This window comes from Microcebus murinus, chromosome 12 (genome assembly GCF_040939455.1).
Source record: "Microcebus murinus isolate Inina chromosome 12, M.murinus_Inina_mat1.0, whole genome shotgun sequence".
Classification (NCBI taxonomy): domain Eukaryota; kingdom Metazoa; phylum Chordata; class Mammalia; order Primates; family Cheirogaleidae; genus Microcebus; species Microcebus murinus.
Genome location: NC_134115.1, coordinates 36,893,079 through 36,916,127, shown reverse-complemented (window position 1 = coordinate 36,916,127; position 23,049 = coordinate 36,893,079). Strand labels below are relative to the sequence as shown.

The window sequence follows — 23,049 nt, the reverse complement described above, 5'->3', positions numbered from 1 at the left end:
AAAGGAGGGGGCAGCTGGTGGTCTCAAGCAGGATGACCGCCTTTTTTTCTTAGCAGGCAGGTAAGAAAAGAAATAAAGCCCTTCTACCCTTTTGGACGCCCAAAGATATGGCAAACTGCCCCGTGTCCTTTTCCCCAATATCCGTTTCACTTTGAGGCACTGTCAGGACAGAGGGTAAAGTTTGGAGGCAGCCAGAGTGGTCATTTATGTCAGGTGATCTGAGTGGGTCCACCCTTCCTCCTCTACCAATGTCTCCTTCAAGGTCATAAGGGCCGGCTCATCACAGGGTGTTGCACTCCCAAGAGTGTGTGTGTGTGTGTCTATGTGAGTGTGTTTGCGTACACGTCTGTCTCTTATGACCTTTATTGCTTTCTATTGCCTAAGGGGGGAAATGCCAAACTCTTTGGAACCTCTCTTCTTTGACAGACAAATTTCCCAGAAACTGTAACTCCCAGACTAACTGGAGTGTTGTTACGTACGAGGGTTTACTAGGGTTGGAGTGGTGAACCAAAAGAATTTGGAAAGTTTGAGACTTGGGAAGACAGGGTGGTTGACACACACTTTCTTTCCCTGTAATTTTTGAGTTTTTTTTTTTTTCTCCCTTGCATCTTCAATTCCAGTTAAGTATATTTCATTCCAGACAGAAGATCAAAATCCTCTTCAGTCTCTGCATGGATTAGGAATAATCATAAGGTTAAAATAACATTGTCTCCACTCTTAAAATCTATAGTTTTATTCTAAAGAAGGTTTTTTTTTTGGGGGGGGAGGGTCTGTTGGACTGTCTTTTTTTTTAATGTTATAAATGAGATGGTATTTCCAAAGTAGCTATTATACTGTTGTAATATAATTTAAAGGGGAAGAGATAGCTAGTTAAAAGCGTATCTTTTACCTTTAAGGCTTTTTTCTTAATTGATGGAAAAAGATACGTACCAACACAAATAGCTCACGGCCAATTGTCTCCCTAAGTGTAACAGCTAGAACTCATAGTTCCCAAATAGATTGCTAAAGCCCACTGAAATGTCCCGGCAGGTTGCTGGGTTTACACTACAATGTCTGGTATAAATTTAATGTAATTACAGCTGCTTGCTGAAGGAAACCTGTGGTCTCTGCAGGTTGTCAGGACCTTAGTTATGGCCAGAAGGGTAGTGGGCAGATTCAAACCCCCCCAACAGTGCCAGCAGCTAGGAGCTTCCTTCAGAGCAAGGACAACCAACTGTATGAATAAACCAGCTGTGCAGAGCAGAATTAAAAAGCTTGTTGATTTAGGTAAAATAGTGCCACCTGTGATTTCTTTTTTTCTTTTTTCTTTAAAAAAGTTTAGAAGAAAGAAAAGGCAAATCCTAGAAAAAGGCAGTTAGCTTCTTAGGAAATGCCAGAATGTGCTCAGCTAAACCAGGTTATTTTCCTAGGAGCAATAAAACAAATCAATAAATCTGAATTGAGTTATCACAGTGGTTTTCAAAATTACCTGAAATGCTTGCCAAACATTCTGACTCCCAGGAACTAGTCCAGAAATTTTGATTTAGAAAGTTTGGATCAATTTATGAGTCTGGGTCATCTGTAAAATGGGTGTTTTGCCACTCAAAAAACTAATAGGAACATTAAAAGAGACAGATCTCTTAAAGTTCTCTGTGGCCTATGAAGGGCCACATAGATATTACTTTTTAACTAATATAGTATGGATACTATTCCTCTTATCTGTCAGGCATTTTGTTAACTCTCAGAGAGATAAGCGTGTTCTGCTTGTGTATTGATAGTTTTCTATTACTAGAGTTCGTCAAGTATACTTTCTTTTCAAGAAAATGAATTCCTTAAGCCAAAAATTATGAACAACATCTTTCTCTCTTCAAAGTAGTAGTTTTGTTGTTCCTGATTTAACTCTGAAAATAACACACAAGCATCAAGACTAGTTCCAGTTTGCTTCCAGGGAGGAGGTTTTCAATTTTTCCTTCCTTCCTTCCTTCCTTCCTCCCTCCCTCCCTCCCTCCCTCCCTCCCTCCCTCCCTCCCTCCCTCCCTCCCTCCCTTCTCTCTCTCTCTCTCTCTCTCTCTCTCTCTCTTTCTTTCTTCTTTCTTTCTTTCTTTCTTTCTTTCTTTCTTTCTTTCTTTCTTTCTTTCTTTCTTTCTTTCTTTCTCTCTCTCTCTCTTTCTCTCTTTCTTCTCTTTCTTCTCTTTCTTCTCTCTCTCTTTATTCTTTCAATCACAGATTTATTTGGGGTGGGGTGGTTGGAATTTAGGCTAGTCTGATGGCATGGCTTCCTCTTTTAATTGGACTACAGAGAATACAAATCATTAGGGGATGTTTATATTGTATTTGGATAAAAGGGTTTTCCTTAATATGTGTGCCTTGCTCACAGCCCACATTCTTAGAATGACTTGATAGTACATAGTTCACATACTTCACACACAGTGGAGGTCTGAATGAATGAGCAGTGGGATGAATGGGCATGCATGAAATCTAAGTAATAAGAAATGTGGAAAAACACCACAGGAGTATATGAAATTTGGGCTACATTTCCTTTGTAGTTACTACTTAAAAATGAAATTCAGTCAAAGGATCGTTTCTTTTTCACTTATAAAAGTACTTCACAAAAAATCTTAGTGCTGGCAAAAAAAACTTTAGAAACAATCTAGTGATTTTCAAATTGTGCTTCCTAGAGCTGTAAAGCAAGGTTACTCTAACTTTGGCTAAGCATTTGAATCATTTGGGAAGCTTTTAAAAATATAGATGCCAGGATCCCCACGCCCAGAAAAATCAATTCTGCTAACATGAATGGGCCCCAGACATATGTTTTATAAGTTTTTACAGATTCTACTGTACAGCCGAGGCTGTAAGCCACCATCCTAGGGGTTCAGTAGTCCAAACACTTGGATTTCTAATCTGATAAATACAGGTATGCTCCCTGGAACGATATGATAGAATATATTAAACTTAAAAAGTTGGGATATGCTCGTGCCCTCTACAGTTTCCATTAATTTCAACAAAAACATTATATTCTAGAAAAATTCAATTATACAGTGTTCTAATACACAATCTTAGGACAAGCCATTCTGCAATTGTATAAGAAATATATGTGGATCTGGTAACATCTATGGTCAGAGAGAGGCTGGCCTGTGGCATAGGCACAGTGAGAGAAAAACAACTATAAATATAACTGTAATAAAAGGCAGGTGTGATATGAATGGCACAGGTAGGATTAAATCACAGAGGACATATTACAGCTTTCAGTATGTGCTCTAATTTTCTCTACTCAGCATAGATCTGACAAAATTGAGCAGTTTTGACATCCAGAGTCTTATAATACAGCCTGTTATTTTTTTGGATGGTGGGTGCAGGAATAAAATAATAATAATAATACAGGCATCCTATTCCTTCTTACCTCCACTTGGTACAGGGTAGATACCTCTTAGAGCCTGGGATTCACCATGCAGGAGGTCTCTCTGAGTGAAGAAATAAAGTCAAAAGCATGAGTGCCAAGCAGTGGCCTCTGGTGTCTTTGCGCAGGGGAAGGCAGAGAACATCTGCCTGACTTGATTTGCCTTTGTGCTTCTGGAGGTCAAAGACTGTTAATAGTCCCAGGTTGGTTCATCTCTTTGCATGGATAATGGGTAAAGCTGAGTTGAAAAGGAAAGAAAGAAAGAAAGGAAGGAAGGAAGGAAGGAAGGAAGGAAGGAAGGAAGGAAGGAAGGAAGGAAGGAAGGAAGGAAGGAAAGAAGGAAAGAAGGAAAGAAGGAAAGAAGGAAAGAAATTGTTAGAAGTTTCCATTGCCTTTTGCTCTTCTTATTGGTTTTAACTCAGAATCTTTGGAATTGCTTATTCTTTTCCCAAACACAGTCACCTGGCACAAGAACTTTCAAGGTGTGATTAAACAAAGAGGACTTTTGCTTAGACATAAGTTTGCATAAATTCCCATTAACCCCATGCTTATATTTATAACATGTCCTTATATATGCTTATATTTATAACAGTCCATGCTTATATTCATAACATTTTACAAATCCAATTGTTAATGGATCAATAACAATAAAATTAGTCATGAAACACATCTTGGAGGTTAGTGTTTTCTATGATCTTTTATCCAATCTCCAATTTCAGTAGAATATTTAGCACAAGAGAAACTCAAAGATTCAGACATTTCAAAGGAAGTCATATTCATATTTGGGTAGAAGAATCAGAAAAAAACCATCGATGAGATGATCCTTAAGGGTGGGTATTCAATATGTAGGTGATCATAAAAGCACTTTCTGGCAGAATAAGAAAAATGTACAGTTTTATTCAGGCAATGTTTTAGTTTAGGATATGAGCAGCAAAGAGGTAAAATTTTAGAATGGAAATATGGGCTCAGGCAGCATTCCATTTGTGGTGGATCTCAAATGCTGGTAGAACATTCGCACTTAGTTATGAAAGATGTACTTACTCATGAACCACTGAGTTTTCTGAGCCTGGGAATTACATAATCAAACTTGTATTTTATTAAAGTTAATTGGGCAGCACAGTGGGGAATGGATTGGGGCCAATCAAGAAAAGCTTGGGAGCAGAAGAATATGCAAAAGATTATTATTGTACTAGACCAGAGAGCAGTAGAGATATTCATATTGGAAAGATGGGCTTTTGGTAGTAAAAAAAAAAAAAAAGGAGACAAAACATGATCTTAAAGAACTGAACACACATAACTAAGCAAGAATGGTGCTACTACATTGATAAAATAAGCACTGACGTGAATAGACTATTTAAAGTAATCATACATGTGGGAAAGAATAGTTTTTGGTTTGCCTTTTTAAATCTCTTCCAGACTTGCTTCGTATTACTAGTAATTTTGTAGATGTGGCTAGTGAATTTAAAAAATCAGGATGACTTGTAGTAATGTACGATCATATAGGAAATAGTGTTTATAGGCAAATGAATGTTCTGCTCACCTAACAGAATTTATACCAAGATAATAATGAAAACTTCGCTACCAGTTAAAAGCATAAAGGATTTTTTTCCCCACTGAACTAATCAAATTATTTTAATTTCCTGTAGGAAAACATGAAACTTATTCTGATCAAAAATTCTGTGGATCTACGAATCCATCAACTCCTGCTCAGATTCTATCATTTTTTGTGACATTTTGGTGTGTGTTGTGATTGGTGAGGCCTAACTTTGACCAAACTCTAGGTCATTACACTTTTCAGTGCAGACCCAGTAAGAGGCAATATTAAGGTGCCATCTAACCCACCACAGTGGTATCTAAGCACATGTTATCATACATCTCAGCAGACATTTTTTGGGATTTGTTGATAGTCCAGGTTCTGGGCTTGTTGGCAGTGATGTAAAGAGATGCTCAGAATTTAATAGGGTACAAATATGCACAATAAGAATGTAGAGAGATAGAAAATAAAAAGAAAAAGGGGAAACATGAGAGTCCCAAAGCAGGGCAAGAGCGAGACCCCATCTCTACTATAAATAGAAAGAAATTAATTGGCCAACTAATATATATATATATAGAAAAAATTAGCCGGGCATGGTGGTGCATGCCTGTAGTCCCAGCTACTTGGGAGGCTGAGACAGGAGGATTGCTTGAGCTCAGGAGTTTTGAGGTTGCTGTGAACTAGGCTGACACCATGGCACTCACCTCACTCTAGCTTGGGCAACAAAGTGAGACTCTGTCTCAAAAAAAAAAAAAAAGACAGTGAGGTTTCACACACAATGGGCAATTGACAACCAATTCATTTCCTTTCTCTTCCTATCTTCATCCTTCCCTTTCTTTGATTCCTCAAATATCTGTGAAGTACCTATTGTGCTTAGAGTTTTATGATAGGAGTTTTTGGTTCCAATCAGACATGAATCCTGCTCTGAAACAGCTGAGAAAACATTACCCTAAGGATGTACACCAAGTAGGAATTAAGTGACCTAACTGAAGTTAAGCATAGAAGTATAAGACAAAGAGGTTAGAAAAATGGCTGAAAATAGTAGTCTTGATGTCTCTGCTGTATTTACTGTTTTGAAAACTGCAACTGAACGCACAGGGAAAATCCACAGCTACCCGTGGGGATGCTGCTGCATAACTGAAAACAGTGAGGTTCCAGTCCAGGATACAATGACCAGTTTGTCACTGGCCATTTGTAATCCTTGAACTGTGTAGAGATACACTCCCTGTGACATTAAAATCTACTTGTGGTATTTTACTTCTGAGTGCAGTTTTTGAAAATCATTTTCTGAAACCCTGTTAGAAAGACCCTTTAAAAATAATTTCATGGCTCTGTGTTGGTGCTTTCTTGCTAAAAATGTGAAACCTGAACTTGGTTAGTGGACACGGCGGAAGTCTTATTAGCTTTGAAAAGCTGCTGTGCTTCTGTTTTACTCTCATTTTTTTTTTTCCTCTAGTCCTAACCGTTAAATGTTGAAGCAAATTCTTTCATTAAGGAGATTCAGCATCCTCTACGGTAGTTGACTGCAAGTCATTAACAGCCTCCAGCATGTCCTAGTCTTGAAAGATAAGAGTCAGGTTTGTGCAAATGAAATTTTAAACAAATGTTGCTCTCTACTTTTCTATCTTTCTCTTCAACAGTACAAACTTTGGTTGTCCATGGAACCAATAACCAAATTGCAGTTTAAAATTTAACTTCGTTTTCAGGTTATGTCCCTGAATGGCTTTGACGTTCTATAGACATTGAAACCAAGGCTTTCCTTTTTTCAAAGAGTCTTGTTGCCCCTCCCAGGATCTGTGATTCATTTCCATTGTGTGCCCCATTCTTGTGCCACTCAGCAAAATGGAGCCTGTTTCATCAGTTTTAGGTCTCTGTAGAATTACCCTCCATTCAGTGATTAATTACCAGCTTTCTGGTGACTTCTTAATCTTTTTTCTGTATTTTAAAATATTCCTTCATTTTTAAATTCTCTTATGTAAGATACAAACCCTAAATGGAACATAAGTATCTGCAGTTACTTTCCTCTCGAGTCAGCTTTGCCTTTAATACTAAACACATCATTTTAAAAATGTATAGAAAATGATAACAGTTAAAACTTAAAAATAAACACCAGGCAATTGGTCTCCTTGGTTAAAAGCTTAGCACTTAAAAGTTAAGGTTGACAAAATTGTGTTTATGCCTTACATAACTAAAAATGCACCCATTTATGTTAACAATCATTGTGTTTTAAAAAGATGCCGCAAATATGTAAAGATAGGTGGCCTCTGAATGTTTAAACCGAACAGAATTAAAAAACAAAACCAAGACACAATTTCATTGTTAGGAAACACAGAAATCCGCAGCTTAATGCACACATTAATGGGGCTTCCTGACAAATCACCTGTTAAATTTTACCTGACAGCTTGTCATATATTAATTATAAATAATTGTAATATACGGCTATCATAATATATGCAACAAAAAAAATAGGAAAGGTAATTAGAGTATATCCTTTGTTTTCCCCCTTCACTTCTTGCTCACAAGAAAAAAATGACCCAGTGTTTCACTTGGGTTGGGATAGTGCCAACGGTTAATGGAATGCCCCACTCTACTAAAGAATTTAATGGGAATATCCATTTGTCACAGTCGCATGCCGTAATCTCCAGCAGCAGAGCCAATAGAAAATAGCATCGTACCATAACGTCCTCTACACACTGCAGGTGAGGGTGAAATTTAGCAGCTGAACTGAGCAGTCAGGGGAGAAGGTCTGGCTTTTCCAGGCCTTTCTTTAGAGAAAGATGTGGATTTCTTTTCTTAAAGAGGACAGTACTGCCTGAAAGCAACAAGAGATGCTGCCTTGAAAAAAGGAAAGTGTATTTCTTTCAGAGGGAAAAAAGTGTGAATGTTTGCTCAGCATGCCTCAGAATCTCCAACCCCTTCTTTGTCTACTGGAAGCCCACCTGTTTGGAAAGAGCCTTTGGGTAGTAGGATTAGGAAGATGAGGATCAGACAACCATTTCAATCATCTCCTCGTTCTGAATTTGAGTTTACAAATCTGAAGAATGGGAATAACATCATCTACATGGGCAATGTCACTAGAAGAATCCAAAGGACTATATGGGTCAAAAAATTTAGCATGGCGCCTGAGTTATTGTCCTCTTGACAACTTAAGTTGAATCATAGTGTTGTCTGGTTACTTTATATGTGTGGACCTTGTGATTTAAAATACCGTTTAGCCTAGAGACTATCTTATATTTCTTTTATGTTTCTCAGTGGCCAGTTCTGTGTCTGGAAAAAACAAGCTTCTGAGAAATGTTGTATGAATTAAATTTTGAAAAACTCGCTCAAATAATATGTTCTAATATTTGTAGATTTGAATATCTAAGTTATTTGAAGATTAAAACCATTAGTTATTATTTCATTTCTACATTTAGCAGCAAATTAATAAAGTATATGAGACATAATTAGCACCTGTAGAAAAAGGTCTCAGGTGTTAGTTTTAGTGTTTTATAAAATTCCTCAGTATCTTCAGAACACATCAGTTGAATCTATGCCGTGGTTCTCCATTCTAGCTGGATTTAATAAAAATCACAAAGAAAATATGATTAGCAACAACTTATTCCATACCTTAGTTAATAATTTATCATTAATATGGAAATGAAAATATTCAATTGCAAATCTAACAGATCTAGGTTCAAAACTCTAGCTTGGTCACTCACTATGTCAGCTTGGGCAAATTACTTATTTTCTTTGATCCTGTTTCCTCACTTATACAATAGTGCTAATAATACTTAACTAGCAAGACACTTGTTCTGATTGGAGATGAGACAGTAGCTTTTAAACTTTTTCTTTTAATGAACCACTAGCCACATGATCAAAGCATAAGTTTTGCAAAACAATACTTAATATATATAAAGTACTCTCCTTTCTCTTATTTTTCTTTTATCTAAAAAATTATTCATGACCCACTAGATTCACAACACCGTAAGGTCATGGATGTGCCTTTTGAAAAACAGTGGGCTATGATAACATGCTTAGCATGATGCTTAGTACGCAATACAAATGTAACCACTGATTACTATTATTGTCATCATGATTATTTTTAGCCTTCTTTTAGGATGCTTCATGATAAATGAGAATAAAATCTTTCGAGTACTTCTAGGAACTAAATCCTTTGGATGGGGTCCAAAACAGACTCAGACTCATCGTATGCTGAATTATGCACTAGAGGGGGTTGTGCTATAGCAAAGCTCCTGTGTGCTATTCTTCACAGAACGTTAGAGCTGGAAGGGGACTAAGAAAATGTCTATTCCTATTGCTTCATTTTCCTTCATGTATTTATAGTTTTAAAATATTCTATATTTGTTGCTCATTGATAAATTAAAAACTGGCTTCTTTGATCCAGAACTTGGAGGTAATGATGAATAGCTGGTGGGATGGGGGACACGAGCTCATGATATCTGGGTTTGTGTCCTGTTTCTGCCACCAAACAGTTGACCTTAAACTCTCAGGGAGTCAGGGCTTTTTTAACCTCGAAAAATGAGATGATTTCAACAGATGATTGACTCACCTCTGATGTTCTTTGACTTAAAATTTCCAAATGGTAAACATCAGCTCAGAGTTTATATTAGATGGGGCAGCACTAGGGTGCTGTGTTGTTGCAAATCTGCCCTGCACATATTAATATATGTGTAGGAGGCTGCAGTATTACTCCCACTGCTACTCAGATATGCAGAGAAAGTCTCGGCTTCTCCATTTGCTCTATCTCATCTTCCTCAGCACCATCAACCCGAAAAATTCTCAGTCTCTTTTGTATAATAATAGCTCAGACTCTCTAATCATCTCATCCCATCCCTACTTCTTTCTCTAAGATTTTTGGTTGTAGTAGGGACAGGAACATTTAGGTCCTGGGACCTGATGGCATCAGAAAAGTTAGGCATATGTCCCTTACTTGCACTGTCCTCTGTCTCCTCTGATTTCTGGCTCCCTTTTCCACCTGCTCATTGCTCACCTTGATAACAATCATTGCTGAGTTTTCTAGCTACTCTAGAAAACTTCTTTTCTTGCTACCAGTTTGGTAAGATGTTGTTTCCTTAACTATGCTCCCAGATAACAGTCAGATTTCCCAGCAGGGTTCTTTTTAAATGAGGTCAGATCTGCAGTCAGAGGGATGTGTTTCTCTCCACCAAAGATAATAGCCAAGAAATGTTAAGGTTTTTAAAACTTTCTGTTTGTTAATCTAACATCCAACCTTGGACGAGGAAAGTGCAATCACCAGTATATGGAGGAGGACGTGGCAAGGAAAAAGCCAAGTAGGAGTTTACATCTTGGGGAGGCTCAGATCTCTGGATCCATCCTTAGGGTGAACAGAACAGGTGTCCCTCTTATCTGCTCAGCCTTTCAGCATCTTGTGTCATCAGAAAGATTGGAAGTTACACCTGGCTTGGGGACTCACACAGGAATAGATTTTTTTCTGATTTTTCACTATGAGGCTAACTGTAGAAAAAAAACAAAAACAAACAGGAGAGAGTCATGCCAGGATGTTCCTCTTCTATCCCCAAATTGCTAGAAAAGGTAGCTTCATTTAGAAAGACTCCTTTCAAAAATATGTGCCTTCTTTTTGGAGTACACAGAGGGCAGAGGATTACTGACTAGTCCTTCAGTGCCTTTCAGGAACACAGTATGGAGATGGTGGAAACGAATGGGTGGCTTGAGACAGCAGTCAGGGTGCCAATCATTAGGTTGAATCGAAGGGCGTCTGCTTACCTTGGCTCTTTGGAAGACAGCCTGGGGTCGGCAGGGATAAGTACTGTGTGTAAGTGCTGGCCTGAACATAGAATGAGCAACAGAGGTGGCTGGTGGCCCTGGCTCTATTTTATTTAACCATTCTGACTAAGTTTTTAATACATTTTGATGGGCCACTTGCCAGGGGTGGCTTCCAGCTGTTGACTTTTCCCACATGCTGGAGACCCTATGAGTGAAGAAGGTTAAAATCCATCTCTTAGCTAACAAAACACACAGTGCACCTTAGCCATGTTGGCTTCTGTGGATGAAGAATGTGTAGCCCAATAATCGGTTGCCGGCCTAGGGAAAGGGTCTCACCGTGTCCTTCAGAGAAACTGCGGGAGGGGGGGGGCACCTTATTTCCAACATCATAAAGGCAAGTAGCATGAAAAGCAAAACAAGTTATTATGCAAAGATTTTCATTCAATACTTCCCTTTCTTCCTCTCTGCCTCCAAAGTGGATCCTGCAAGCATCCCGAAGAAGGCTGCCAAGGTGAACTGGGGCAGACGCAAACTGTGTCTCATCAACGCGCGCTCCTTATATTATCATCGCTGCCTTGAATAGGGCGCGACCAGGATTTTTTTTTTCCCCTCCTTTGCACCGGGACTTAGAGCAGGAAGCGCCTGGGTGTGCATCTCTTAGATGAGTGGATCTGTGGAGAGGGTCTTTTCTGGCCTGGTGGATGGATGCTGGGGAGTGACGTCACCCCGCCCCCTCCTCTGCGAGTGTGTGTGTGTGTGTGTGTGTGTGGTGTGCCTCCTTCGCCCAGCTCTTCTGCCTGCCCCTCCTTCGTCCAGCTCTCTGGCCCTCTCAGTGGGTCAGTGGTCCAGATTCAGAGATTCGCCGGCGGGCGCAGCGGGCCCGGCTGTCCCCGCGCCCGGGCGCACCCACACTCACACTCACACACGCGCAGGCAACGCGCACACACAATCCCCCAGCGCTGGGGCACAGCGCTTCCGTGGGATCCCCAGCATGTTACGAGGATTTTAGAAATCACCCAGACAAGGAAACAAAGACAGAAGCCTTTTCAATTACTTTCCTGAGCTCTTTTTTTTCCATTTAATTTCCCCACCAAACCACCTCGTCTGCAACCGTAACCCCCAGGCTCACGCCAGGTCCAAGGACTGGGCAGGGCTGGCTACCCCGCCTCCTGGCCCTTGACTCGGCTCTGGCCCTGGTCCAGGCGTCGCCTCCCCCGCCTCCCCTCTCCCCCTGCGAGCCTCAGTTTCTGGTTACCTCGCGTGCGCTTCACTTTTGGGGGGAAGAAGAGAAGAAGGGGAGGGAGGCACTGAAGGGGGCAGCCGAGTTGCTATTTGCGGCCAAAGAATCCGCTTTAAAAGAAGCAGCAGCAGGAAGGAGGAAACAGGAGAGGCGGAGGGAGGAGAGGAGACGCGGCCTCGGACCCCCCAGCCGCGAGCGGCGGAGCATCGAAGAGCGGGAGGAGGAGGAAGAGGAGGAAGAGGAGGAGGAGACAAACTGCGGCGGCGGCGGCGGCGGCAGCCGGAGAAGCGGGCGCAGGGCGGACAGGAGGCGCGGGAGGAGGAGACACCGCCGCGGAAGCCGCGGGCTCGGAAGGGCCAGGAGGACGGCCCGGGAAGAGGAGGAGGAGGAGGCGGAGGAGGCGGAGAAGGGGGTAGGGGTGGAGGGAGGGCGGGGGGACGCGCTCCCTTGGATGCTGGATTTCGGGCTTTTGGACTCACTCGCTGACTCTCCTCCACTTCCTCGCTCTGGACTGCGCCGGCCGCGCGCGGGCTGGGCGGCGGCGGCGACCAGGGGGGCTTCCGCGGCGGCGGCCGCCGCTCCGCGGGATTAACCTCGGCCGCCCGGAGGCGGCTGCGCGGCCGTGGCGGGGCGCGAAGGCGCTGGAGGAAAGTGCTGGTGGCGGCGCGGGAGGTGGTGGCGGCAGCTGCCCGGAGCCAACATGACCAGGTAAGTCCCACGAACTGACCCGGTCCGCCCCCCTGCGTCCTCCGCTCTCGTTGCCCCGGGAGCGCCCTGCGCCCGGCTCGGGCCGCCGGCTCCTGCCCGGCCGGGGCCACTCGCTCCCGCTTGCACGAGCCCCGCGCCCGGCACGGGAGCGCACACAGTTTGCTCTCCTCGGAACCTCCCCGGGCAGAGGTCCTCCCCGCACGCTTCACTTCTCGTCCGAAACCTCAGTGAGACCCAGGAAAGAGGCGATTCTAGAGAACTGGGGTCCGGGTATGTGTGTCTGTGCGACCCCCGCTCTCTCCTCCTAGGGTGGGCGTAGTGTTGGGGAAATGGTGGAGCGGTGGGGCAGTCCAGCCCTGCCCAGGGATTCTGCCACCGCATTCTTTTTTAAAGGCAGGGATTACTGTTTTAAGGAGGGCTGATTATGGTGAGGGGGCGATTTCTTTTTCTTTCCTTCCTCTGAACTAGTGGGGAGAGGGAGAAATAGCAGGAATCAAAGTCTACGCGGCTGCCATAGAGGAGGGGGATTGTTTTGAAGACCTTTCCATGGCAGAATCAAAGCTCTTAGTTCTGCTGCGGGGGCCGGGTGTACTTGCACACACATTCAGTCCGTAGCAAAGGGAACGCATAATTCATAATGAAGAAGAGTCAAAGTTGGAAACAATTTAAAAAGAAAGCCACGGACGAACCAAAGATTCTTTCCTTTCCTGTAGATTTATTGTAGCTTTTATGAAGGTGTTTGGAAAACTTGCATTGCTTCTCTCTCTGTGCGTTTTCATTTAAAAGCACTAACAAGTGAAGTCAGTTTTTAAGTTTAACACTTTAAAAAAAAAATCTTGAACACCAGGCGTAAGCTTAGCTTTCATTAATTGGGTGTTCCAGGATTCCGAATAGTAGTTCCATTCTCCAAAACCTGGACTATCACAGTCCACTTGTATTGTTTCCAGTCGCCTCCCAGTACGCTACTGTTAACTTGCCAAATGTCTCCTCTGTTTTCTAAAATTCTTAAGAGTGATTCCCCCAAGCTAATCTACATTTTGCACCTTAAGTATCTAGGAAGACTCCTGAGAAATCGCTCTCCCTGTATTTTCCTCTTAAAGTTTTTTTTTTTTCTTTTACATGCTCAAAGATACAGTACCAGTGACTTAGAGTGTAGCGCACACATTTTGAGCCTTTCAGAGGCTAGTAACTGCTGTGACTTGAGATAGATTTGCTGTTGGATTTACTGAGCTACAAATGTGGACTTTACCCTTTGGTGTATTCTAACTATCCTGTAGCACCCCTATGGGGAGTTAGTTCAACCGTAGATACTTCTGACCATTTTGACTGTTCTTTCTCTGTTTTTTAAGTGCACACACCAACCACTCAACTTGAGTGAAACCGGTATAATATACCAAGACTGGAAACATTTTGATTTAAGGGGCTCTGTAGATGATACCAACTTAAAGATTATGTTATATAGGTAATATGATATCCAGGAAAATGCTTAGTATATATTATACTTATTTTGAAAACATATTCTGCTGTACGCTACAGATATTATAGCAAAAAGAGAACACATTTTTAATGCATGTCCAAATTCTTGAAACAGACATCCTAAATGGACAATAAAATTTTCCCTACCTCCCACATTCCATAATTATGTACTGTACTTTGCTTTTCAATGGAGCTAGCAATTCTGTGACAGATTTCTTAAATTCACCCTTATGCTATCAGCTATTATTGTACTTTCAAAGTGTGAAATTGACAAGCTGGTCAGTTTCATGAATTCAGCTGTCAGATTGTGTCCAGTTAAAAATTGCTAAAAGCTGTAAATGTGCCTGCCTGGAATTTTCTTTTGTGAAGGAAAGACAGCAAGGGGATGGGGGATTAAGGGGTGTTATTAATTGTAGATCTTTTAAAAGGTGCACTTCAGTATGAGATTTATCACTGGCCGTTGTTGGGAAATACGTTTAGATTTCTACTGCTGTAAAAGTGGCATTCGGTTTTTGTCTGTATCTCATTTTAAATAGTGAGCACTTTACATAGCAATAATCTATTCTTACGGCCTTCAGTAATAATGGTATCATAAGAATGAGATTCAAAGAGGAATAGTATCTCTCAAATATATTTTAATATAGTTGAGTAATATATTACTTTTGTAATGACATGTAAAGAGGTAGATGAATTAAACATTTTATTGTGTAGGTTATGTAACCCAAATTCTTCCTGGGCCAGTGCAGTTGTACAGTTACTAAAGTAATGAAATGTAGCAATCCATTTTAATATATGTGCATTACAGTAGATAACCATAGATGTAAAACTGCTTAAAGTATTAAATACAATGATTTGATTTGCCTTTCAAGATCGACACTCATTTAAAACCAGAATATCTCAAAGTCAAGAACTAAGAATTGGAATCCCCTCATCTGCTGCTATTTGCTAAGCCACTAGGGGCCTGTATAACTGTTCTTATATCCAGGAGATACCCTGGTATGGCATATGCAAACCCTTCCTAGAGAGACATTAAAAAAAAATTCAAGTAGGCAATCCCCCAAGTTTTTGTTTTTCTTTTCTTAAATACATTAACCCATGCTCTGATGTTAGTTATAGACGTTGATTGAAGAATATTTCAAGAACATCGTTTAGGGCTTCTCTGGTGGTGTAAGGATGATTTTTCATATATGGTGTGAATAATAGAAAAGAAAAGAGGTATTTATGCAAATTCATATGTTTCTGAGTATATGGCAAGGATAAACAAGCAGGGACATTAATAACTTTTTTTATTGGACTGATAAGGATGTTATTTGCATAATGTAGGGTTAAAAGATAAATGAAGCAGAATTACTTTAAGGGAAGTGTAGTCATAGATTGATGGTGTGATTAAACTAGCTTTGTAAGTGCTGCGCAAGTTTGTGTGGAAGGAGAGTCTGAGGCTGCGACTACAGTTTAGTCAGCACTTGAGGGACCTGGACTGAAGATGCACAATACATTTTTAAGTGTCAGTTTCACAAATTTAAAATCGACCAGCCGTGGCAATCTTGATAGACATTAGGCAATAAGGTCAAGTATACTTACACTGTTCTTTTGTTGATTTTCAGTTTTTCATACTGACAAGGGTGACTATTTGTAAAAGAGCACACCATAAGTATTTGCATATTGGATTTCCTTCAGACCAAACTTGATTTATCAAGCCATTGAACAATTCTATTTTTAAAAGGATTCTATGGGTAAATAAGAATTCATTAACACAATCTACATAGGAAAAGTGCCATTTCAGGAAAGATGCATTTTTCAAAGGTGATTTTGTTTTAAAACTACCCTAAGTTTCATCATGTATTTGTGGTAGACTGAGAGTGTGTGTGTGTGTGTGTGTGTGTGTGTGTGTGTGTGTGTGTGTGTGTGAGAGAGAGATCCTGAGAGCTTCCTATTTTTAGGCTCACCTTTTTAAAATCTATACATATAATCTTTGGTCATGGTACGTTTTTTAATTCCTGAAAGTTTCTGGGAATCTCGAAAATGAACTTACCTTTGATGTAGCATACTCAACTTAGTAGCCTCAAAATATACTTTTAAGATTTGTATTACGAGCAGAGATATATGAAGTGCTAAACATATAATTATGCAGTTTTTCGAGAGTATTCAAAGATGCTTTATTTTTTTCTATTTTCTTAAAGGACAGTAGTTATGTGTGAGTAAATGAGTTATATTTTAAGCCAACCCTATTCTGAATCTCTTATTGCCTTATGGATTTATTTACCTTTTTTGTTGTTGTTGCTTAATCTTTGTACTGTTTATTTCCTTTGAAAAGATCTTTTAGGAAAGCTACTTACTTGCCTTAGCACAAAAGCAACTTGCAGCCTCAAGCAAAATCAGTGTTTAAAAACATTCCTTTTTATACTGTCAGTGATTTGCCAAGAAAGAGCAAAGAGAAGGGTTGTTCTCTCTATGAACTACAAGATAGAGGATTCCTATATAACACATCAACTGAAAAAATCTGATAATGTAGAAGAAGATTGCTCAGAAAGGATTTGTCAGTAAATTTCATTCCAACCAGCGTCACTTGTTTAAGCTTCTGTAATTTCGTAGCACAGTGAAATTTCTACCAAAGGATAGGTTTATTTGTGGATGTATTTTCTATATGGATAATCTCATTTGTTTCTAATTAGTAGTTGGTAACACTTATTTAAATGTCATGCTTGGCTTACATTTGTTTCAACAAATAAAATGTCCAAATTCTCCCACTTTTTAAAAAAAAATGCACTTCAGCTCTCCCCAATTAAACTCTTAAGAAAGATAGCTAAAAGAATATATGACTTATGGTAACTGATTGTTCATTATATGAAATTATAGCCTGAGATGTAAAAGTTCAGCATTTTCTTTGCATCATAAGTCTTAGGAAGGTCAAAGACCAAATGCTTGTATGTTACAGCAGTCTCTGACCTAATGTAACCTAAGTAATAATGTCATGACAATGGTGCTAGACTGGAGCATTAATGAAATAGAATTCTTCTAAGAAGTATTTCACAAAATTACATTTAAAGCCTATGTCCTTTGTTTCCCCTTTAATAAATCACTCATTTGCTTTAATGTAATCAACAATCAGTTTGGATTTTCTTTCTCCTAACATTTTATTTTTAAAATATTTTTAAGACTTAGGCCTTAAAATGATTTAAATGCTATGCCCATGCATATTGCTACACTTCTGAAAGCAACTCAGGGGAAAAAAGAAATGGACTAAAACAATGCCTGTCCCCCATCCTCTCTCTCAAAATAATTCAGTATCTTTCTGTTTATTATTTCTTGTTTAATGCCGATATATTTTATAGGACCATATCAGTACCACTCAGCTGGTCTATAGCTTTTTGAAAATTATGAAAAAAGAGAGCAAAACTGAGCTTTTTTCATGACTTTCTAACCTCTGCTGTCCCTCAAATCAAATCCCTATATGGCAGAGATCAGTGAATTAAATGAAAAAGACGACAATTTGGAAAGCCAAGACAGCTCATTCTGTCTGTAAGCTAGCAGGTCTTGTGCACCAGCAGGCAAATAGTATTCAGACAACTTAGATGTACCCCGCCCCCGCCAGCAGGCAAATCTTGCTTTCCTTTGCAAATGATTGCTTTTAGGTGGCAGGCCCCTCTTTGGCTCCTTCAGAATTTACAACAAAATATAAGAGCCAAAGCAGCCATCTGAGCCAAGGTTTTCTCTTAGTTCTTTGAATTCACTGACCAGAAAGGCTACTTAACTTGGCTGCTTCTTTGACATTCGGATAACAGTGTCAGGGGCATTGTGACCTTTACCACATTGCCATTTACTAGATTTAATTGTTGTAACTCTTGTCAGTTTCATGAGATTGATTACATTTATAAATTCTCAATTGTCTTTTTTTTTTTTAACATCCCTTTAGCTATGTTCTTTAATGTAGCAGTAGCTAAGTAAATTGAGATTTGTAAATTGTATTTAGAAAACAGTATTTGTCAGTACTGCTTTGAGATTTGGAGAAATTATACTTTCAAATATATAAAATGATCATCTATAATCATTGGGTCACAAGTAACGGGACATTTTTTTCAGCCTGTAGTAGATGGACTTTTTTTATTAACGAAAAGATTTGTATTAGTACTGATTTTATACATGATCAGAAATCAGTTATTATTTAATCTTATCTAATCATGCAGGTAAATAATGTGAACAAATGTGATGAAGACCCAGTTAATTCATAAAAATTTGTCTAATTTTGTATTTTAAATTAAAAATTTCCTGAATGTATAAGTCATGTAATGAGCATATTATATTCAATAACACTAGTTTATATGATAGAGTTCTACTGTCTTCAGCTAATTGTTATAAATTATTGCTACCTGACTTAAAAATTGAGATCTGTTTGATATGAGTGTTTTGTGTACACTCGCCATATTGGCACTTTATTGTGTACATGCTATAATTACTATAGACTCTAGAACTATCTTTTTCTGCCCGCCATGTTTATTGAAGTCTGTACATATCAGCATGTCATAGTACACTATTTATCTTGGAAAGCTTTTAAAGCAAAAGCTAGAAATGATTTTTACCTAGAATGTATAGAGAAAGCATTTCCCTTAAAAGTAAAAAATGTATTAGTATATTCCTGGGAATGTTTGATTTAAAGCTGCAGTTTGAGGGAAGAAATGTCTAGAGAAGCAGTTAATTAAAATACTGAACAAAAAGAAGGGCCTTTTTTTTTTCTTTAATGGTAGTGCATCTTAGAAAGCTGCTTAGCCCTTTGCCCAATGCAGCTGTCCTTCCCTGAAATATCAGGTTTCAAGAGCAATGATGGATGGTGGGTGCCTGTAGCCAGTTGTGGGGTTTGCTCCGAGGTCAAATGTATTGATGGAGAATAGGAATTTACTGCCTTCTGTCTCTTCCTAAGATCTACCAGTACAGTTTCACAGGAAGAAATTAGACTAGACACATTAAATGCTGATCCAGTGTCCAATTATAGGTCAACAAGACATTTGTTTTCCATGTTTAAAATAATTTTTTTCTCCATCCCCCACCCCAACTAAAGGGACATATTGAGTGCGTCCTAATGGTTTCTTACTGTGCAAGTAGAGCCTGGCCTCCCTGTGAAAACATAATCTAACTACCTGTAGTATCAACTTAATTGAAATATTATTAAAGGATTTTAAGAGAAAAAAAAAAACTGTACCTGTGAATTCAAACTCCCTGGTTCAAATAGCTCAGCGTGATTCTTTAGATACATGGTTTTATATTTTATTTTAAACGAATCTATGAGTATTGCTTAGCTAGCTGGGAATAATACTAATCTGTTGGACATATCTCAGAAATTCTATATCCACTCACTGGCCTGTTTTAATTCTTTGTGAGGGAGGAGTGAGGAAGAAGGGAATTGTAATATTTTCCTTTAGGAATACAATATTGGAAGCATCTTCCACTGAAAATATCCCATGGATGGAAGTTGTTCTTTCTGAGTTCCTCCTTTGACCTTTACTTTCTTCATCAACACTGAATTCCCTCTTCATTTGATATTTTGGCCTTTCTGTCTCATCTCCATTCTAAATGCTATCTTCATTTAATCTATGCTCTCTTCAGGTCTCTGTCTATGCTATCTCCTGCCATATCCCCATCCACTTCTCATATAAATAACAATTTCTGCATAGATTACCCTCAAAATAAGTTTCCTAGCTTTTCCCTGGAGTTCTAGACCTTCATTTCTATCTGCTTGTTAGATTGAGAAATAGGAGGCTCTCTCATATCCCAAACTCTGTTATTTTGTAAACCCAAAATATTGTCTTCCATCCATATTCATATCTACTTCCCTTTTCTTCATACCTCATCATCTGACTTATCCCTGACTCATCTCTCCTTTCTTCCTCTCATTCTTGTCTCCATCTAATTTTGTAGATTCTATTTCTGTAATCTTTTAACTGTATTACTTCCTTTCCATTTCTACCTTTCCCATGTGTTTAGATGCTCAGCAATCCATACACAGCTTCTTCTGTGGACTTTGTGTTTTCTCATTTCTCCTCTTCAGTTTTTCCTGAAACTTTTACTGTATGAAATGCAAGCCTGCGTAATCAAGTGTTAAAGACTCAGCACAGCTGTCCAGAGCCCTTTGCTGTCTAACCCTAACTTGCATGTCCAGCCTCCTCTCTCACCACAGCCTCTGGACACTCTGCCTTCCTGCAGTATCGAATTCCCTGCCCTCATGGAAGAGGCTCTGCTTTGGGGCATCTTTTTGGTTCTACCAATACTGTTCTTGGAATCCCCTTTCTTTTCTTGCTGGCTATCCTACCTTGTATCCATTGAAATCATCTTAATTATTCTCTCATTTTATAATGTGCAGCTCAAGTGCTATGTTCTATTCTTTGAATTGAGTTGAACTAAAGAAATCTGAGTTGAATTTAATTGAAATCATGACTGTGAGGGAATAATTCTTCATTAGGAAACTGTGATGGTGCTCAGGACCTTGAGACAGATGAAAATCAAAATTCCTTTTTCCGGAAAAATTACTTCAATTTTCTCAATATTACAGGTACAGTAGTAGTTGATGTGTAATAGTTGTAATAATGATAATTTCTAAAATTTACCGACCACTTACTATATGCCATGCATTCTGCTCAACTTTAACTGTAAAGTTAAATACGTGGAGGTATTTAACTTTACCTCCATGTTAAATCTCTAAAATAACACTCTGTGTAAGTCAGAGGGTTTTATTATCATCTTTCCAGAAGAGGAAGCTGATCCATGGAAGGGTTAAAGTTGCACAGGTAGACATCATAAAGATGGGCATTAGAGCCAAGATTTTAAGTCAAGCAATATTAGCATTCCAACTTTTATCCGTTCCACTCTTAACCCCTTCATTCTTATGTATGACATGATTAAAAAAAAATCTGTCTAACATCTTCCAGGCAAATATAATTGATGGCATGGTACTTTCTTAATTCAAATTCCAGAAAAATCTTAAGCATTATGTAGGTTGTCTCTCTAGGATTTCTGAAGAACTTCTTCTGTTTCTTTCTCTGCTTGGGACTGGAGGCATTGAAAAACATTTTTTTTTTTTTCTTTTTTACCAAAGGGGTTTGGACTAAATGACCTTTTTTTGCAGTTGCCTTCCAGCTCTAAAATTTTATGGTTTTCAGCTAGTGACACAACTGCCTGAGCTCTGGGGTTAGTCCTGGAGCAGAAGTGTTTAAATGAAATATCTCCACCAAGAATAGTTTTTAAAATCACAAAGGCTGGCATTTTCATAGCTGCCCAACAGGTAAGGAATCAAAAACATTTTTATAAAGGGAAATATAGATCCAACAGGGATATCTGAGGAACAGCCGCCCATCAAAGAAATGGAATTATTCCAAGTGACTGATATATATGCATTCTATTTATTGGCAGTCTGCCCCATACAATTTTATCTGAGAAATGTTTGTCAATTGTAATGTCCTCTAAAATACTCTGTTTTCACTGCACACCTGTTAATTGCATTGTCAATAACAGATGGATGATTTTATTATTTTTTCCCCATTTAACCTATTTCATTAAAATTTAGCTTTTTCTTCTTTTTGGTAAGTCCTCAGAAGACTATTTCTGGTTAATTATGATTTTATAAATAATAAAATGCAAGATGTTACATTTGTTTGATGATTTGGAAAATTATTTCTTCTTTGACAACAAAGGCACCCTGACGTTTTAAATCAGACATGGCACATAAAATACAGTTACATGGAAAATTCTTTGGTCTTTTATGGCTTTTATAATATCTTAACAATTAAGTCTTCTTTGTCCAGGTTTGTAAAATGCTTCTCATATGCATGTGCTGGCCTCTTCAGCCATGTTTTTCTACCAGTTAACCTATAAACACCACCTCCTAGAAGCATAGTGCAGGGTGTGTGATACATTCTTTGGGTAATATGTAGATATGTAGTGAAGGTTCTTTTATAGTTAGGTTATTAATAAATGTTTTTTGATGATAATGCTTATAAATTAAGAATGGCAAGTTTAATATATGCTATTATGCATATTCAGTTATTGCATTAAGAAATAAATGCTTAAGTTTATTTTAATCTGATTCTTGCTATTATCCAGATTCAACCTGAATTTGATTTATTTTTGCCAAGAAGAAAAATGTTAGAAAATGTTTAATTTAAATTTTTTTTTTTAGGACAGGGTCTTATTCTATCACCCAGGCTAAAGTGCAGTGGTGTCCTCATAGCTCATTGCAACCTCAAAGTCCTGGGCTCAAGCAATCCTTCTACTTCAGCCTCCCAAGTAGCTGGGACAACAGGTACATGCCACCATGCCTGGCTAATTTTTCTATTTTTTGTAGAGATGGGGTCTTGCTATGTTCCTCAGGTTGGGCCCAAACTCCTGGTCTCAAGCAGTCCTCCTGTCACAGCCTCCCAAAGTGCTAGGATTACAGGCATGACCCATTGCACCTGACCTAAATTTTGATTTTTAAGTTTATCATTTAAAACCTGTTTTCTCTTTTAAATACTCTTGTTATGTTAAGGCTACTAACATAAATATTAACTTCCTTTTAACTAGATCATTCACTGACTTTTCACATGTTATCTAGCATCTTTTGGAAGGCCTCCGTTATCTTTTCCTGGGTTACAGTCTCCCTGTGTTTAGCTTTGACCTCACCATAGTTGCTAAAAACTAAGATCTGATCAAGTCATTCTCCTCTTTTAAATATTTCAGTAGCTCCCCATTTCCTCTGTATAAAGCTTGAAGTGTTTCTTAGCAAAAGGCTCCTGACACTTGATTTCTTTTCTCCTCCATTGTCTCTTGCTACATTGCCATTCTCATATTCATTTTTTACTCTTCCCCCCTCCACCCTTAACACACATACATTTGAGCCATACTTAAATATTTACTGTTTCCCAGATGTACCACTTTGCCTCTTTGTACTGTATTTTTGAGCATGTTCTCTTTCCTTCTGCGTGCAATGTTCTCTTCTCTTCTATT

General features: G+C 39.0%; 1 protein-coding gene and 1 long non-coding RNA gene across 43 annotated transcripts in view; one reads left to right on the top strand and one right to left on the bottom strand.

The window, feature by feature from the left end:
• The window catches only part of PTPRD (protein tyrosine phosphatase receptor type D), a 2,082,753-nt gene that overhangs the window by 1,569,517 nt on the left and 490,187 nt on the right, over positions 1–23,049 (top strand). The window contains exon 1 of one of the 42 annotated variants that reach the window (XM_076008697.1): positions 12,342–12,603. The exons of 40 other annotated variants lie outside the window; for them this stretch is intronic. The gene's annotated coding sequence lies outside the window, so the exon portion shown is untranslated. Of the gene's footprint in view, positions 1–12,341; positions 12,604–12,703; positions 12,874–23,049 lie in introns of those variants that run through there. One more of the 42 variants, XM_076008698.1, reaches the window with a different exon arrangement.
• LOC105867763 (uncharacterized) overlaps positions 317–23,049 on the bottom strand; it is a 45,462-nt gene continuing 22,729 nt past the window's right edge. The window contains exons 2-3 of the long non-coding RNA XR_012922100.1: positions 3,380–3,440; positions 317–667 (exon numbers count right to left, since the gene is read on the bottom strand). This is a non-coding gene — a long non-coding RNA (uncharacterized LOC105867763). The remainder of the gene's footprint in view (positions 668–3,379; positions 3,441–23,049) is intronic.